Source organism: Bacillus rossius, chromosome 1 (genome assembly GCF_032445375.1).
Source record: "Bacillus rossius redtenbacheri isolate Brsri chromosome 1, Brsri_v3, whole genome shotgun sequence".
Lineage (NCBI taxonomy): Eukaryota > Metazoa > Arthropoda > Insecta > Phasmatodea > Bacillidae > Bacillus > Bacillus rossius.
Genome location: NC_086330.1, coordinates 307,937,127 through 307,958,029, shown reverse-complemented (window position 1 = coordinate 307,958,029; position 20,903 = coordinate 307,937,127). Strand labels below are relative to the sequence as shown.

General features: G+C 40.8%; 1 protein-coding gene across 7 annotated transcripts in view; it reads left to right on the top strand.

Annotated features, from left to right (window-relative positions):
* The window catches only part of LOC134527877 (very long chain fatty acid elongase 7-like), a 213,960-nt gene that overhangs the window by 55,393 nt on the left and 137,664 nt on the right, over positions 1-20,903 (top strand). The gene's annotated exons all lie outside the window — the stretch shown is intronic.

Here is a 20,903-nt window from a genome sequence, read left to right as displayed (position 1 = left end):
CTTAAGTATGTACATAAGTCCATACTTAGGTATTTATTCCAACAAAAATAACGTGACAGTAGTAGGAAAATGAGAGTTCACCTCCAGTCCCTGGATCCTGGATACAGTATGCTAGTTACAGTGGGGAGTGGACAAAGGGGAGTGGGCGTGTCGGAGGTTTTTCCAAAGATAATACTTTCCAGTACTCCTGAATATTGCTCTTGCCGTGACGGGCTACGCTACAGAAAACCCCGCTCCCTAACCGTCATCTTGGATTCAAATTTTTTTTATAGTTTAAAAATATCGATTGCGGTGGGTCGGGGTCAAACCGACAGACCATATTAAAAATAAAATAGTCTAACTGAAAAATATACACCTTTACCCGCTCGGCCATCTTTACCCGGCCGTAGAAGTCTTAAAGAGGTATACTTAAAAATAAAAAAGAATTGAAGGAAAAAATTGGTACCTGTCTTTTAATAAATACAAATGCTTGAATAAAATTCATATAGGATATTAAGGCATAGTTATGTGTTTCAACCAAAGCCCTAGAAAAAGTGCATATATATGACTTTAGCATATGTATTTTTATTAGTCTAATATATCATTACTTATATAATTAAAATATACTATTAAACAAAACATTAACTTAACTACATTATTATTTCGTCGATATGTCTTTAACATACTTTCTTTTCACTCGTGTACTATATAATTTATAATTTAATTAAATACATTTCTTAGTAAAATGTTAATATAAGTATTTTCTGATGACATAGGTATGTCCTTCTATCCAATATATATCATATTAACATAGTTTTAAAAAGTTCTTCAATAAAATGTTAATATAACTTGAATCATATATCAGGGTAATGGCTTTCACATAATCCATTTTATTCCGTACTGAATATAATAAAATATGATGTAATGAATATTTAAAAGGTATTTAAAATAAGATATATAGAGCTATAATATTACGTCATTTGTAAGTTCTGTAGCCTAACCCCTTTCATTGGTGCCATATATAAAAAAAATGTACTGTAAAAAACATAAATATTTTGTAAATAAAACTTCAGTAAATTTATAATATTAAGCATTTGTATACCTTAAACATATATTTACTTATTCTAAAAATACATTTAAAAATGAAATTAATTATATTTATATAATTTAAAACTAGGTATGGCCTTCAATATAAGCCCTTTTACATATAAAATAATACCTCATTTATGCTAAAAATATATAAAAACATTTTTAAAATATATTAAAATATTTATAGTCTCAATACAGTTATGCCTATTAACTTATACCCTTATATCTGTCTAGTATATAGTAATATATGGGAAAAAAATATGTTTTAAACATTTCAATTTAAAATGCTATTATAGCTATACATTTAGGACATGTAAATCTTGCAGCCCCACAAATCATTAATAATATTATTATAACCCAAAAGCAGGCATAAAAATCTTACACATAGTTATGTTTAGAAGACGACATCTTTGACGCATCCTGAATAGTTAAAAACTTTGCAATTACAGAGTGTTAGTTTCGCGAGCACTACCATCACTTATTTTAGTTAAAAAAAAAAAATACGTGGCTGGTTGCGACACTGGGATTGCTGCTATAACGATATTAATAATCGATACTAAAATGTCGCCACGTTGGATTCAAAAGATTTAGGCATTATATATGTGCTCAAAAATTACATAAAAAATTATTTCGAAACAAATAGGAAAGAGTGGGGTATCAAAACGTCCTGGGCGAGGAGGGGGTGGAATGATACTGCTTTCCGCTGGGGGCCACCATCTTGGTTGGGGTTAGTGTGGTGGGGTGGGTGGAGGGAGCTCAATGTTTCGGGTAGAGTATCAAACGAACTGGGGTGAGAGAGAGGTGATTGTGATGTAATCTTCTAGCAGCAGCCATCGTAGGCCAAATCATCTGTGAGTGATGCTGTGGGAGGGTGCATAGGCGTACAAAGTGTCGAATAGGGTATCAAAATGACCTGGGTAAAGAAAGGTAGATTGGAAAAGTCATCGTCTGCTAGAAGCAGCCATCTTGGATGCCGTCATTGTTAGGAGAGGTGGGGGTGCGACGTGATGAGTGGGGTATCAAATAACCCTGGTTCGACGAGACGGTAGAATGGCATCGCCATCTTATGGAGGCAACCTTTTTGAAAAATACCAGGACGTTTGATACTGGGAGCGGTTTTATATTTTTACACAAAAAAATATCGTTAGCAGTTGAGTTTAAATCACAGTTTGTGGACTGTTGGACCCGCACCACGTGAAAAAAACAGTTTAAGTGTAGCCCACCTAACCAGGTGAACGCTTAAAGCACCTATGTTAATAGATGCAAGTAAACGTGTAACTGGACATTACACGTACCAAAGAAATGAAGGATAATACAGTCTAACTGACCATAATTTTATGACACATACAGCAAATCACACGCACACAACACACAGTCAGACACGAGAGAAAGTTGCTCAAGTAAAATTACTAGTTACAATTGGTATTTCAACTGATATTTCCATAGTCCAGCCAAGCCATCCCACGACCCCTCCACAACTAGACGAAACAATCCAAGATGTGAATATCAATGAGGCATGTATGCCTTGATTGTAGCCTCCCAATGGCTTTATCTTATTTTATTATGAATTATATTAAAATCGCATGTGGTATTTCGACCACTTAAAAACATGCGATGCCAAAAAGGTATCGAACGGCACTTTCGTGAGTAAGCACATGCATCCAGTGAGACAGGTACAAACCAGTACTCTGTAGTCGTGGGAAACCAATTTATTGCTTTTTCTCTCTCTATGTGTATATATATATATATCAGATGTTATTGATTAAAAAATAACTGAATTGTTTGCAAGGTCACTAATCCCAAACTCGAATGTGTACTTTCATAAAGTCACAAGTTACAAAAATATACAAATTACAGAGTTCTTAGTTAAAGTACTTGGTAATAAAATAAAAATTGAATAACGATACACACCACACATATATGTTTAGTTTGCAAATAAACAGATATTAAATGCAATATTTGGAATATGAGTCTTTGGTTGAATGCACAATGAATGCACTTGTAAATAAAAATACAACACATCCTTAGTAAATGATGCCTACAAGCGGACTGAACACCACTTCCTGTACCAAGACATATATTACTCCTACCACGATGACTTCTTAGCACTGATATTGTCCACCATATTAGATTCTCTTTAAGTCTGCTAGTGTGATACTAATATATACCTTCATCTGTTATCTGCTAGAATTCAATAATGATTGTCAACAAACCCTCAGATATCATAGTGTCCCACCATCTTGTGGTCCAACATACACACTAACACACACAAACAAAAACACACAGAGACAATGCGGCAGCAAGCTGTATACAAGAAAAAGAACCTAAAGCATAGAGTGTAAATAAAAGAAAACTTGTTCTTTTGCGACAACAGGTTAAGTGGGTACAGCTCACATTGAGTCCTCAGTGGTTGTTACGATCGCTGCCACATAGGTCTTCGCCGACAATGGTACATCCTCCATCGAGTTATGTGTGGATGTTGCTGTCGCTGCCCCCCCCCCCTCCCCGAGATCTTAGCCAAAGATGGTACAACTTCCATCGAGCTTTGCTTGGTTATTGCTGTCACTGCCACCCAATTCTTTGCAAACGATAGTACACCTTCCATAGGCATTGAAGCCGCTACCACTCGGTTAGGCATCATCTATACATATTCGACAACATTAATGGACATTTCGACACACACTAACATTAATGGACATAAATTAATCGCACATTCCCGATCTTAGTTATACATTTCGGCACACTGTAACACACATCAACACACATTTACTATCATCATCGATAACCATTCACCATTGTCAACGACACACATGCCCCATCAACGACACATTTCGACAGACATTACACTTATCTATCCACAATCCGCGTTGCATTTACAATCATCGTCACAATATTTACCTTACACATTAACATTCATCGACACACAATTCAACACTAAATTCGACACACATTCGTCATCACCAAAACACATTTTTTTTTTTAAATTCGGTAGTTAACATCCATTCACAATCATGCAACAAATTCACCATTATCGACACACAATTCAGCGCACATTAACCCTCGTCAATACACAAGTCGATACACAATCAACACACATTCACCATTACCGACACACAATTAACACACAGTAACGCTCAACGATACAAATTCAACACACATTTTACATAATCAACACACAATTAGAAACATCTTACAACCCATCGCCACACAACTTGACAAAAATTTACCAACATTCATGTACTTAAATACACTTCAATTATCATCAACACACATTCACTAATATACTTATAATATTTTTGATATAGAATTCGACACACATTAACATTCACCGACACACAATTCGACATACTTTTGCTATCACCAATACACATATAACATATTGTACATTCAAGCCAACACGCATTTACTATCATTGACACAAATTATGTATAACTTACACATGATTTGACACACATTCATCTTCGACACACCTAATTTGACACACTTAATTTGACAAACATAATTTGACACACATTCAACTTCGACGCACATTTCGACACATATTAACACTTATCAAAACACATTCACCATCATCATTAAAATTTAAAACCCAGCCACAGACAATTTGATACAAATTTCACCATTATCGATCCACATTTACTATCACCCACACACATGTAAATGTTTTGATGAAAAATTCGACTCACATTCACAATAATCGGCACAATAATTAACACACAATTTAACATACCTTATCACCCATCGATTCACAATTTGACAAACATTCTCCAAACTCATCTAACATTCAACAATGATGAGACACATCCAACATAATAAACAAAATTTAACATCTTACATAAAGTTTTTTATTTAGAATACGAAACACATTTACACTAACCAACTCACGATTTGTAACACAATTGAACCATTAAAACATATTTCGATAACATTCACCATCATCGACAAACATTCGTCATCATAACACACATTCGCTATTATAGTTATACAATTTAGTTCATATTAATGTCCGTCGACACACAATTTAACAAACATTATTATGAATACACATTCATCATCATCGACACACATTACAACACCCATTAACACTCATCGATGCTTAATTCAATACATTATCATCATTTCACAATTCGACTCACATTAACCAATAGCCTACCAACAATATTTAACATTTTTATATACAAGTCGAAACAAAGTTACCATCATCATCATTCAGAAAACATTAACACTTATCGACACAAAATTCATAACATGATCATCATCATCAGCAAAAAACATTCACCACTATCGTCACACTAATTCGACACACAATTACACACTGTCACTCAATGCACTCACTAATATCAATCACTTAACTCATTATAAGAACTTGTGGCACACAATTCACTCACAATACACAATTCACTAACTCACAACACTCAAGTAACTTACTAATTGCACTCAATTCACTAATTTTACAGACTCATGATACTTAATTCCAGCACTTACCACAATAAAATTATTCATGGCACTCACACCATTCACCAATTCATGACACTCACTTTACATATTTCATGTACTTGTGACAAGATAACTGCTGTAACTACATCATTGCGGCTTTGCATTAAGTTTTTGCTCTTGCAAGGTAGCAGCTTTGACTAAGCATTTCAGTTCTCGTAGAAGTTTTTGTCCTGCAATTAACCGCTGTAACTACAGTAATTTGGCTCTGCGTAAAGATGTTGCAAGGTTGTAGAGGTTGAGGTTGTTCCTTTCACAAAGTAATTGCTGTGAATACAGCATTGCTGCTCTGCGATAAGTTGTTGCTCCTGTAAGATCACTGCCGTAACCACAGAATTGTGGCTCTGTGAGAGTATGTTACTTCCGCAAAGTTACAGATGTGACTACAGCACTGCAGCTCTAGTGTAACTTGTTCTCCAGCAAAGTAACCACTGTGACTACAGTAATGTGGCTCTAAATGAGGTAGTAGATCCTGCAAGGTAACAGCTGTGACATTTATGGCATAGACTGTTCATCCCGCAAGGTCACCACTGCGACTACATACATTGTAACTCTGGTAGAAGTTGTTGCTCCTGCAAAGAAACTACTTTGACCACTGTAATGTGGCTCTACACGATGTAGTAGATCCCGAGGTAACTGCTGTGAACACACAATTGTATGTCTGATTGTTAATCCCACAAGTTCACCACTGCAGTATGTGTTGCTCCCTAAAGGTTAAACGCTGGGACTACAGAATAGTCTCTATGCGAGAGGCTGTTGTTGCTACTATTAGGTCGTGTTTATCTTTTTTCCTTTTTTAATTTAAAATCCAGATGTGAAGGTTTATTAAGGATCACTTCTTTATAAAAGTTTAATCAGAATTTAAATTTTATAAGATGTTCTTTTATCATTAGTTTGCAAGGAAACAACAGTATTCATACACAAAGACTAGAAGTCATTGAAACTACCTTTTATTTATGCCTTAAACTGTGTCTTGCTCTTTTTCAAGATCTCTTCATTTTATTTTTGGTAGGATGGGTCAATCGAATCCTCAAATGTTAAAATGCTATCAGATATGTAGCATCAAAAAAGATGTTATATTTGAGAGAAAATGTTTAAGTAAGGGAAATTCTGTTTATAACTATTATCACGTGTTTATAAGATGACAAGAACTTCATTAGTGCTCTATGATTTTTTGTTTGTTTTGAATTCATGTGGTATAAGCTTAGAATGTTATATATAAGTACTTCCGGGAACATTTTTCGCACAGTAAGCAATTGTATGTCCCTTTACCCTGCATAAATTACAGGCTACTTTTGCCTTCAAACTAAAGTTATATCACTTGTGTTGTTCACATATGATATAATATTCTTGAGCGTGTGTGTGTGGGGACGACCGAGAAAGACGTGGATGGCATGGGACGTGACAGGAAGCCAGGAATCTCCGCGACGAGTCTCCAGTCGTTCGCATTGATGGGGCCATAATACAGTCTTTCTGTTGTTTTCTTTGCCATCATATCGACACAATAATCATTAAAAAAATCGCATTTTATAACCAGCAACCAAAAAAAAAAGTTTGAACTGGAGATTATGTAAACAGAAGTTTAAAGGGGTTTATTAAAATAAATCTTTCTTTGTTGAAAATATTTTTTCTTGTTTGAAGATGGGTACCACAGCAAGTTTGTTAGTTTTAAAGAACCACAATATGTTCTTTGCTACGATAAACCCGTAATTTTTTTTATAGTGTACAGATATTGTTTACTTGATCTCTTTATAAAGTTGATATGAATATATTTTGTAAATAATACGCGATGTATTGGATTAGAGGAAAGACCGTGAGAACTGCGTGCCGGCCGGTCAGGGACGACCTCGTGCGCCGCGGCCTGGGAACAGCAGGAGGGTAATGAGGGAGCTCGCGTGCCCACCGCACGAGGCTGCCCTGGCCGCTGACGTGCTGGTAGTTTTCCACCGAAGCGGCGCGGCGACTGCTAGTGCAGTGTTTTTCCCTGACGTCCGCACCCGCGGGTGTAAGCACCTGCTCCTGGCGGGTTGGCGAGACCGCTCGGACGGCAGGACACATTATAGCTTCGGAATATGCTGCAGAACTGTAAACATAATGCTTACCGGGTGTTGTAAATTTAGTAGTCCACGGTACAGGCATTAAGGAGTGGTAGAAAACATCTAGACGAGCACAAGTCACCGGTGAAGCTCTGGAGGGCGGCACGTGATGTGTCATTAAAGGCGAGAGAGAGACGTTCTTTAAATGATTCATGCAATGGGGAATTTCGATTTGATACAATTACTTGGAATTACGCCTTTGCAGTTTTGCACTGTTTTTCATGGGAAAAATTCATAAATGCGAAATAATAAATAAAAATTTAAACATGAAACCACAGAAAACCAGCCTAAATAACTTTATGTGAAACAGATAAACCCAACGATAAACCTAAACAAGTTTTATGGACAGCGACGACAAAAGCACGGACGAACACATTCTAAACTTAAATATCAGCCATCAAAAGAATTCGGTGGAAGAAATTTAGTCTCGTCGTTGCTAGCCCACTGTGTTCTTCTGTGCTGTTATTTTTTTATGACATCATCTGATTTAGGTTTTTTTTCTGTGGGTTTACGTTTTATTTTTTATTTTGCGTTTATGAAATTTTCCTATGACAGACAGTGCAAAATGGCAGTGGCGTACGTCCAATAAATTGTATTAAGTTAAGACATAAGGAGACGGAAATACAGGACACACCCCTTTCACTCCCGGCATTCCTGCTGCGACCAGCAGAGACGACGGCGAGATGTCTCTGCAAGCCCGCATCTGCGATGTGCCGGCCTTCCCTTGACTCGCGTGTATCCATTTCACCCGAGACACGCCGCACCCATGACGGCGGTTGTTGTGAACTGCGCTTTACCGGTCGAGCTCAGAGCCTACAATGTATAGTTAGTATCGCTTGTCTAGTTGAACTCTAATGCTTACTAACGTATATTCCACGAATGTGGAAACTTTATATATATATATACACACACACATATATATATATATTTTATTTACGTGGCTTACAGGACATTTCTGTTTATCTTTAACAAATAAGACGCGCGTAATCAGGTGGACTATTTGGAAAACTGCCAATATAGCTAAATAATTAGTTTTTTATTTCATTGCGTCGTCCAGTATAATTCTAAAACGGCATCTCTCGTTGCGTGGTTAGGTACTGCGTCTGAGAACTACGTGAGAGTGAGAGAGAGAGGTAGACTCCGGTAGTTGCCTTGAGCACTCACAACGCAGTAGCGCACTTGACCCTGGCGACTACGAGAGAACATGGAGCAACCTCCAAGAGGCGACGACGAGAGGTTATGCAGCGCCTCTTCTCCTCCAGTGCTCCCTGACCTTGCACATTCCACCTTTGACCGAAAGTCCAGCGTTCCGTGTCTGTGGAAACCTTTACGTGGATGAAACTGTACACATTGCTGCAACTGTAGCGAGCATTGACGGCACATTCCCATGATCTCGGCAGGTACTTCTTGTTCGCATCTAGCCTGCACTGCGGCAAAATCATAATCTGTCACTGTTTACCATCTCAGTAAAAGTGTTTTGTATGATGATGTTAACCTGACTCAAAAGAAAAAAAAAGTTGCATATCTGTAAGTGATATCAACCACTTATGCATGCGCATGTGGGCTGAAAATGCTGTAGAAAGAGACGTTCGTAAGATATCATCAAATAACATAAATGTATCAAATTGGATATTCGAGTATGCTGAGAACCAGTGTTTGTTTTCAAGTGGGCACAGTTTTTTCTCACGTTATTCCAAGTTCGCTAGGAAAGAGACGACAAGCTTCACACAAAGGCTGGTCTTCCTAGTGACCTGCAAAAATTATTCCAAGAAGAATAAATTTAAAAAAAATTCATAAACATTTAAACTTTAAACTGTGGTTCACATAAATCACTCAAGAAATTATACATTTACAATTCTGTTTGCACTTAAAAAAGAATCTTCTTAAGAAAGTGCTGTTGGTATGAAAGTCCTTCATCATGAATGGGATACATGTTTAAATATCAAGATATTGAATAAATAGGAGGACAGTTGGTGAACAGAATGCAAACATAAATTCTTGTTTCACTACAGATTATAGAAGAGAGATTTGTGAGCCCTGCCGCTATACTTAAAAGAGAAATAACAAAACTTTTTTTCAAGAAGTGCGGTGAAGTGTGATAAAGCGAGAAGTGGTTAAATATGCATTTTTTCCCCTTTTTACAGCCTTAAAAGTTTAAAATTTATCTAATATAACTAAATTATATAACTAAAAGCTGAAGAACCCGGTAATACCCGGGCTTTACGTAGTGTAAAGTGTCTTCGTTTTTTTAAAGAGGGTAATTCATATACAAAATTTTTATGTTTTATTGATGTGTAACAGCTTAGCTCTTGTTATATGGCATTTGTTTGGATTAATTTCGTGAATGTAACGGAAGTAATGGAACGGAAAGGTGTAACGTAATAGTAAGCCAATAATTCAGGTTAATGCTACCTGGGCGACTTCGGCTCTTATGGGTGCAACAGAGACGCGCATGTGCTTTATATTTCATCATGCAAACTTCCGTCCATGTTGCGCCACACTGCACTGCATTGCCGTTGCTTACTAATGATTTCGCCCTCAATGTGTCTAAATATGTATAAATCCAAAATAATCAATTAGTTTGTTATGTATAATCTACTATCCAACTATTCACGAACACTCGCAGACCCCTGGGTAGGCAGCGACGTCTGGCTCCGTGTGGCTCGGTGTGGCTCGGTGTGGCTCGGTGTGGCTCGGTGTGGCTCGGTGTGGCTCGGTGCCTGCGGGCTGACTGCAAACACTCGTGGAGACTTGCGGTGTTCTCCACGATCCACCGACACACGCACCGCAGACCGTGATTACGAACATCGGGGAGAAACTATAATTGCCGAGACTGAGACCTATTTCTTGAAGTAGTTTTGGGCCCAGCCACTAGATAGTACGTACGTTTAGCTTTCATTGCTTTCGAAGATTTCATAATACATTAATAAGATGATAAAGATTGCAGACTTTCGCGCTCATTGTCTGAATTAGCTTGGCTTCTGGGGGCTTTGTAGTCGCGTGAAAGGTGTAATATCACCGACGTTTCGGTCGGTGATATATTCGGGTGATATTTCGGTCGTTACTAACATAGCTGCACTGATTGTGAGAAGTAATGCATCAGCTATTAACACGCAACAAACCGGTGAAAGGTATTTCACATTAATTTTGATAGCTACATATTTTGTGGTACGATCAGAAATACTGCATTTCCTACACATATGTACAGAACATGTTTTTTATTCAAAATTGTACTACGTATTTTACACAGTTTGATTCTCTTCCAATACCCAATTAGTTGTGAAGTAGTTAAATTTACGTTATAAAGCTAACGCTATATATATATATATATAATGTGTGTGTGTGTGTGCTTATAGTAATGGGCTCACCCAACAGAGAGCGTCACGTGTCGCGTAAAACATGGTTTAATTTTCTACTGTATGTCCCTCCTTGTTCTATGATTACGAGCCAACATGCGGAGTGCGTTTCGTCAAGATCCGCGAGACTTGAGGGCCACGGTATAAATCAGTGACGTCAAAAGCAAGCAACCACTGAAAAATGTGCGCGTTGAATAACCTATTTTTTTCAGTGAAATATAAATTTCGTTTCACTGATAAACTAAATTTACCTTTTTTCGGATTTTGTTTTTACTTCAGGCATTTAAAATTATCGGTCATTTGATAATTATTTAATTTAAAGTTGGAATAATATTATTTTTTTGTCGTCAATGTTGCAATACATGTATATTGCCATAGCAATCATGGAACAATAGTTAAAAATACTACAGTAAAAATTCCTAACCTTCAATATTATTTACGATAAACTTCATTATAAATAGTGTTACGAGTATAATGTGGGGGAAAAACTGGGTTCTTAAGGTATAGCACAATTAATTGGTTCAGTTTTATTTATTTCTAATGAATTCACCATAAATTTAATTAATGCACTCACGATATGTCCACAACAATTAGTCTTAACACTGGTCATTGAAACATTAACACTTTCCACTGGAGCTTGGCTCGACAGTGGCTCGATCTTCTGTCCACCTCTGTCCGCTTCCTTCGCACACTCACCCACACCGCGCCGCAGTACAGTCCCAACTATCGCTCGTCGCACCCGACTGGCTCGCCAGGCCTTCACCCGCAGGTATCGCCTCCCGATAGGTCATGTTAGCTCAGCAAGGGCCACTTGCCCTCTTCACCTTCGCTGATCGCACGGGTATCGCCAGTATCACTCCCCGATGGATAAACTCTTTCCACTGCTCCGCTCTTCGCTCTTCGCTCGGAACTCTCGCGGAGGCTGGCGTCGCTGCTTTTATTCTCTTGGCAGACTTTCTGGAACCGACTGGGGGAGTTGGGACAACCCGGCGCCCGAAAAGTCCAGAAAGGCGGTATTTATTCACGCCACTCTACGCGGCAGCCTCGGGAAACCCGCAGAATTCCCAGGGCACTAAAAGGGTTATTGACATTTGCCTAAGACGGGACGGTGCGTGGAGAGCGGAAAGGGGTAAGGGAGTAGCGAGGACCCGTGTAATCAGGCCAATGGGCGGCGCGTGACGCCAGTGGTCGTGCGGGGCCACCAAAGCTCCAAACCTGGAGCGCGTCTGCGTTTGTAAAATTAAGTTTGGCTCCTTAACACATTCAGCTATGATAAAATAAATCGTGCCATTAAGATTTCACATCGCTAACATCTTATTCATTTAACACAACCAATCACTGTGAGATAACTATCGTTCATATATACCGTCAGAACATCATCAATGGTCGGAGTTCAACGAAAAATGTGTTCGTAATACGGAGCTTCTTTCTGCGGTAATCTCCACGACCTTCAGTGTTTACCGTGTCTCGTATTGCAAAGTGTGTGTTCATAATCAGCCCGCTGGACTGGAATCAGCGCTAATGAGGCAGTTAGTGCTCGCGGCACACGGCGCTTGGTATTCAGGCCCGCGCGCGCTTCTGCGCATTGTCCCTGGGACTCGCCGCCGCGCCTGCCTCACTCGCCGGACACTCGACCACTAGGCGCTCGGCAGACCGCCCGGCCCTGCGAGTCGGCACCCACTGCCACACCACACTTTCTTATTGCTCACATCTTCCGAGGAATGTTGAGGCGATAGTTGTATCTGAATACATACACATTCCTACAGCCCTTAGCAAATGCAGCTACAATGTAAAGCACACATTTCCAATACATGGGTAGAGACCGGAAGAATTCGTGATTTCAATGACCTGTAGGATATACTCCATGATCCTCTACGCACGCGGGAAAATTACATTTGCTCATTGGCTACTGACTCGTGTTACCTGTTAACTGGGACGCTAGTGATTCGATACTTCTTTTGTTCAAGGTTTTTTCATTGGCCGAGTATCATTCAGATAAACTGTGGCCCAATCAATGATGCAGTAAAAAGGCAAACGTTTTTGGATTCTAGCCTATCACGAAATGAATCCGCGAATTTTTCCGGTCTCTATACATGGGTATTATTCTAATACTTCTACTACTAGCACCCCATGTTGACAGTTGGTCGTACTGAAGTGCGCCGTTTTCAGTCGTGATATCTACGAATATTCAGCAAAACGTAAATAATAAAGACCAATTTAAAAATAAACAAATAGCGCATGTACAGTACACTTGATACAAGCAAATCAAACCTCGATTCGTAAGTATATCGTAAGGGGTAAAGCATCAGAGAAAGAGAGAGAAAGAAGACAATTATAAACATGTATTTACAAAACTATTACTCACTCAATAATAACTGTTCAGGATATAATTAATTATTGATCAATAATCATTGATTAATTAACCAAAAAAATACTACTCTCTGTTGAAATACTCGCACCACACGGGAAATTTGTTTAGTAAATATAAAAGCAAGGATTGATCATAATAAATTAGTTTTTAATTAAATTGTATAATACGTATAGATTCGTTGTGATCGAGGAATTTACTAGACTGATTTATTAGTTCTGCAAATATCAGCTAATCATTGAGACAAAGTTCAACACATTATGACAATAGGCTACATAGACATACTGCAATGCATTTATAGGCATTGATAATGGTCTGCCGAACAATGATAACAGGTCCGCCTCTCCGTGACGCAAAAACCAATAGGCACGGACGTACATTACGGTAAGTCTTCATATTATAACAATATTGCCACAAAGTGAAAAGAAAAACAATATTCCAGGCACGAGATTTATTTGAAATTAATTTTTAACTAACATAATTAGAAGCTCGTGGGATCATAATGATGATATGGGATGTAATTAAGTTAATCAAATAATAATTCGTCACAATTAATTACCCAGTCAATCTTAAGTGTGAAAATAATAATACCAGAATAAAATATTTAGTTACGCAGCCAAAATAACACTATTATAACACTGTTTTAAAAAAACCGATTTAGACAAGTAGTTAAAATAATACACACCTGAAGGACACAATTTTCTTGAGAATATGGGCCGTGGCGCGGTGCACAACAAGCTCAAACCTCGTCGTGTTTCTCTCTGTTCAAATACTCCCTTACTAGATGTCAGAAGGTCGGTTGGCGTTAGGCGCAGGCGGGTCCCTACCATCGCGACCCGCCTATCCCTGCAGCATGGCAGGGTTCAACCTGAACCACACGCCTCCACGTGGAGTCCACTCAAGTTATCGGAGTCCGGGCATTATCTGAACCATCTGCAACCTTTTAGCGTCAGAAATGTTTCAAGACGTTGGAGAGAGGAGTTATAGCTGTGCCGCGGATGGATGAGGTCGTCTTCGGAGCTGCACTAAGAGACCTTGAAGGAACTGCCCTGGAATGCAGAGCTGAAGAGTTCGGCAAGCTGTGCTGGCACTTATTAGTACTACTCAGCCCAACGAAAGTTCCTGCGCCCTCCGTGCGCACAGGAAAAGCATTTTTAAGCTTTATACTACAGGCCAGGACCTTCCTCCCCCCCCCCCCCCCAAATCACGACCACCGACGATTGTAAATCAAGCCACTGTTTGTGTTTATTGACAAAGGGCACAACTACCCAATGATCTACAATGCGCCCAAGACGTCCCTTCGGGACAAATGGTCCGTATACAATCGCGGACGTGACCAACTTCAGGTACAGATGGCGAGCATCGCCGAGTACCATGCAGCAATTAGGGCCCATAAGGCCACTGGTGCCCAGTACTCCATCCTTCTCCAGAAGGATGAGATACCTATGAAGTTCGTGTTCCGTGGCGTCCAAAGGGAAACTCCGGCCGAATTTATAACCAAGGTCTTTCAAGACATGAAACTGTCTGTCCAGTCCTTCTGGTTCCTGGACAACCGCCAGACCATGCAGAAGTGTGAAAAAACTAGTCGTAGAGGTCTCTCAGACCTGCGAAACAGACAAAATACTCGCGATTCACGAATTAGTGTATATGATCATCAGAGTCGAGAACTACCGCCATTCTGCGGGTCCCTCACTGCAGCAACTGCCAAAGATACAGCCATGTTGGCAAGGGCTGCAGCGCCCAGCCAGTGTGTCGCTGGTGCAGCGGCGCGACATGAGCGTCTGACTGCCCACACTGCGGCAACCGAGACCATGAAGAGTGCTGGCACTGAGGCGGGCCGCACTGAGCATACTACTGAGGCTGTCCAGTCCTCAAGGCAGGAACCCGCAGAACCTTCCTCCCCAGACCAGGAGGGAGCGCGAGAGAGAATCTAAACACTCGATGCGAGAGAGCAGGCGGGCTCCGCCACAGCACCCCGGTCCCCTATACCCTCATTCTGACCCCTCAGGCAAACAGGAACCATTCAGGTCCAACCCATGGGGACCACCAGGGTACTAAGCACCCAACTACTTTGGCCAATACCATGCACAGGCCGCCCAAAACAGGTTTGTGCCTCTTGCTCAGGAGCAAGTCTACGACGAGTTAGACTACTCTGTACTAGACAATAACCCTAGACCACACAACCAATACCGCGGGTAACCGAAGCCCCATTTCAAAAAGCACCACAGTGGCCACAAAAATGGCAATGGTGTTTCCGCCCGCAACAGCCGGCACAGGACAAGCTGCTGGCTGCATCCGAGGCACCGGCCAAGGCTGATCCTGCTCCTGCCGAAAACATGGCCATTAAAGCGGTCCCAGAGCCGTCATCCACCAAATGTGACCGACGTCTTGAAGGTCTCGGAGCAATCTGAGACCTTCAAGGCCCACCCAAACTTCGCCGCAACCATTCTGTCCGTGTGCCAGCTCATGGCCATGTGGTGCAATTCGCAAGCCGAGCTAAAAGAAAGATTCAAGCCATCATGGGCTTTGTCCAAGTGATTACTGCTCACCGTAAAGTCAGTAAATAATCCGGTACATAACACAACACCATCGGCCATAAGTAATAGACTACACAAAATCCTTTACTGGAATGTACATGGAATCAAGATTAAAATATCGGAATTAATCCATCACCTGGACAAATATAAAATCGACATTGCGGCAATAAATGAAACACTTGCAACAATCATATCGGCTCACTATACTTAGTTTTCCACAGGCGCGATAGGAACAGTCACAGAGGAGGGGATGTTGCCTTATCTGCGCACAAGAGTATCAAACACTCGGAATGCCAGCCCCCTCACTCCCCAAACTTAGAAGCAGTCGGCATAAACCTCTTTATTAATAAACAAGTAAAATTAATTTCAATTTACGCCCCACCGGGTAGGTCACTTGATGTGGTGGATCTAGATTCCTTGTACAGTGCAGGTCCTTCCATTTTGGCTGTCTGGGATATGAATGCCAAGCATCTAGAGTGAAAATGCAGGCGCACGACTGCAAACCGCAGGCTACTCTGCACGCACCAACTTAACAGAATTATCACGTGCATGCTCCCTCAGAGCCCACACATGATACTGGCAGGAAAACTGTATACCGGATATTTTAGATATTGCAATAAATAAAAGATTAAAAACCGGATTCGAGCTAGATGTGGTACACTAAATGTCGTCAGACCACTTTCCCAGTCACGTCACATTTGATGATGCGAACGCTGAATCGAACGCGCCCTGCAAAGTTAAAGACTATACAACTGCCGACTAAATGGGCTTTCAAAATTATTTCAGAAATAATCTCCAGGACGCGATTGAAATTAATGTAAAAAACAGTGACAATCTCGAGGCAGCGATCACTGATCTCACGACCGCAATCCAGCACGGTATAACCAGGTGCATTCCGGAAAAGGAGATGAGGTTAGTGGATGACGAACTGCCAGCATACATAAGCCAACTGATAGCACAAAACAGTCGCCAGCGCCGTGAATTTACACGACGTAGGCAGGCCGAAACCAAGTGACGAATTAATGAATTACAATCTGTAACATCGGGCGTGTAACTTCTTTTATGAGAGGGCTACAAATTTTCGAGTGTTACGAGAATTTCGGTCGTATGAGGGGAATAGTTAGGTACGTGGTGGGTGAACTGGTAGAAGAGGAGACAAGAGGGGAGATGTAGAAATGACTGAATTTGTTCTTTGGCGAACAAGCACATGGAATGCAAAAATATCTAGGCTCAAAATCCAGAACATTTTCTAAATAAATTAGAAAAAAATACCTCCATTGCAAACTGAAACTGGTAGAGCCTTTCAGCCCCGAACTAAGGCACTAGAAACTGCATTCCAGCCCCACAATTAGCCTTGCGACAGGCAATTTACTGCACATGTCTATAGGGATCGTGAATGACTCGGGGTTCCAATTCCATCTGAACATTCTTATTTAAAACTATGTCCAACATATCTGGTGTATGCCCTAGATCTTTACTGCTGTGTGTTGGTTCTGAGGGCTCTGAAGTAGCATGAACTTGATATTTGTATTAGACTCGTGTCTTTGCAACAGCATGCTATTGGAAGAGTTGCTTCGACATTTCCAGTTCTTATGTTTGGAATTAATGTCACCAGTTGTTAGTAACGCGGGAGCTGAGCCATACAAGGCGTCCAGCACGTTTTAAAAAGCGACCTGTCTTTCGGTGAATACACTGAGATAATTATAACATTGCGGTTGTTTACTTTGATATTTATAGAATGCGCTTCTCAAAGAGGACACTGGAAAACAAGTGGTTTGTCTACCACTCACTGGCTCATATCAGTTGCTAAATCGGACAGCGCAGTCAGCGACATGTGCGTCGCGGAACTGATACTGTCATTGCCATAGCGAGACACCCGAGCATCGAACCAGGGGCTCGCGAAGAGTCCCAGGCCACGGAATGCCACCCATTACCTCTTGGTTTGTGGTTAAATGTTACGTTTTGGCGATTTTGAATTAATGTTTTGGTCTCTGTGATAAGGTGTTGCTACTTTGCCTTGCTGTTTGTGGATGATGGTTGAGTGGTGGTGACAAGTGATGATGGTGAGTTTTATGGTGTGGAAAACGCGATTATTATTTTTTCCTTAGCCTAAGTTAATCTAAGTGTGTGTGTGGGTGGGTCCAGGTAAGGGGAGGGCATAAGAAAGTCATAGGCCGAAGCCTATACACTTTATTATGCAGGGTTTTAACCATGCAGAACAAGGGTGCATGCATCGTGTGCTAATTGGGGTTTATTGGCCAAACATTGCCGCAATTGGCACCATGGCTGGCACCCCTTTGGTTGCCTAGCCTAAAAGCTAACTAAAGTGATCCAGGTAAAACCTGCATAGACACAGGGAAAACCCTGGGCCTGGTCATGCGGTGATCAATTAATCATGCATTAAAGCAAGCAAGAAAACTACTGGATAAGAGGGAAAAAGGTCCAGGTAGAAGAGTTGGGCACTTGGGCCTTGCGGCCCACATTATTTGGGCACACCTGGGTTGTATTCACCAGGAGTGCATGCGCCCCCAGGGGCGGGTGACTTCACTCGTGAGCTCAGCCCAGCTTTCCAGGCAGCCACCTGTAAAAAGGAAATGGGCAGCTGTGAATATTCCCTTCCCCTAGCGCCGGAGCCGCGGATAGGCCAGCGGAACAGCCTCAGTTCTAGCAATATTTACCACGGCAGAAGGCGGCAAGGCAAGTCTTGCAAGCGGTAAATCCACTGATTCGCCGGCAGCTAAGGCCTGTCTCGATAGCCAAGAGCACAAGTGTTCTTGGCGGTGGGCAGACGAGCCAGTAAACTGGCTGGAACTCCGGGCGCACGGGGTTCCAGGCAGCCCGGCGATGCTCCATCTTCATATTCCGTCTTCCAGTCAACAACAATTACCTTTCAAGCCAGGGTGGGGGTAAGTCTTCCCGGCGAATGAAGTATTTTGCCGTTTCGGACCCTCTTGTCCTCCAAATTCCCCGGGTCGGTTTCAGGTCACGCCACCCAGGGCTACACCACTAGCTCCAACAGGGCCCCAACTTGAAATCACCGCCATATCTTCCTTCAGAGTTCCGATACTTTTCAGTTCCGTTGCGCACGCAGCATACCGCAGCTCCGCCAGTTCCAGCCTGCAGTTCGTCTACACTTCGCATCCAGGGCACACGTGGTGCCTTCGCTGACGAAACCGCTTCCAGCTGCGCGCCGATCAGCATCCAGGCTACCTTTCACCGCCGATAGCCCCAATAACGACTCCACCATGCCGACCAGTTGTCCGCGGACTGCTATTGGTTATTCACAGTCACTCCAGCGAGATTGCAACTCTGGGGCTGGGATTCCCGTATCCGCCACCCGCAGGACGCGGTCGGTAGAAGATGGCACTGCTAAGTCGCCTTCAGGCGGCTCGCAAACACCCCACGCACTGCCAGCCTTCGGTAACCCAAAATGTCTCAGGGAACATACCGGCAAACAGCCCGCAGGAGAGACGCGTGCGCCCCGAGAAACGACTGCTGACGCACATAGGGGTATTGGACTAATCTAGCGGGACAAAATTATGTATCGCTCTTAAACGTTTGGATAATAATCTGTAATTCATAAACACTTGTATGCAAAAGTATCTTCACTTCTAATTTCCAGCAATGCAATGTAGCAAAGTGTAAAAGCGAAAACAAATGGCGAAAGCAAATGAAAGTTCTTGTAAGTAAAATTTAAACTTATAAAATAATAATTATAGTGGTAAAATATCTACATATCTACTAACTAAATTAAAATAAAAAAATATATAATTATAGTTTAAACAAAAAAATAAATATTAAATGGTAAAGGCCTTAACTTTCTTCATATATCAAGTTTTCCAATGTTTCCTCATAAAAGAATTTCGTTTGTTCTTGATCATTGTTCGCCTTGATGCAAGCAGGGGATCAGATGTTAACAAGAGCCTATTAAAAAATTTCTCTATTACTGTCTACTCTATTAAATTTCCTTGCGAAATTTTGCCTGTATGAACGGAAATGTTTATTTCTGGCTTCTGCTGCCTCTTCAGACAATTGTCCTATAGGCAAAAGGGCATTCTCTATTATTATAGAACCATGTATCAATAGTTTATGCATGGTAGGCGTCATGTTATGCCTACCATACTGTTCAACATAAAGTTCTGCAGTCTCTCTAGTAAATTTCTGAAAATTTTTCACATCTAATTTGTACCTGCTTGAAATGCATTCAAGAATCACTTTTATTCTTTGAATGAAAGTAACATCCAGGCCTGTTATTTCAGCTGCCAACTCAGGATCTTCAAAAAATCGTCGTTTTGTATTTCCGTCATTAGTGTTCCCGAATCCAGGTTTGTGGAAAATCTACGCGGAGACCTAGCTTGCTTTTAAATTCGTCTTGAATTCTTTCTTTGTTCTTTTGTATTAAAAATTTGTCTGCTTCAGATTTAGCGGGTAAATATTGCACGCCAAGTTTGTAAGCAATATGCAGTAAGCTTTCAAATAACCGATTCCTGGCGTGTAATATAAACAAACAGAATTTTAACTAATCTACATTAAAATCACTCGTTTTATTCAAATCGTAGAAATCTTTAGATGCAGCTTCACATATATAACATCTCATTGTAGATTTTGTGCCTGTTGCCGCATTGCACACTTATCTGTCTATCGTTGTTAGCATCATCTTGTTTTCTACTATATTAAGGTCTTCCACCAATTGTTACTGTTGTTGGTTCCAATTTATTTGCCGCACTTTCCACATAACTGATTTCTTCCTTCGTTATGTCAACTGTCTCCTTTACAAAGCGCATACGGATAGGTATACAGTAGCGGGGTGACGATGTATTTGCGTTCTGCACAATATTTTATTTTCCGTTCCATGTACTATACGCAGAGGCACAAAAGAAATTTTGAAAAATGTGTGAGTCGCATCCGCTATCATTTTCAAACTTTTTTTTGAACTGAGCCCGGTGTGAGCCATCAATCATTAGGAAAGTATTTTCACTATCGT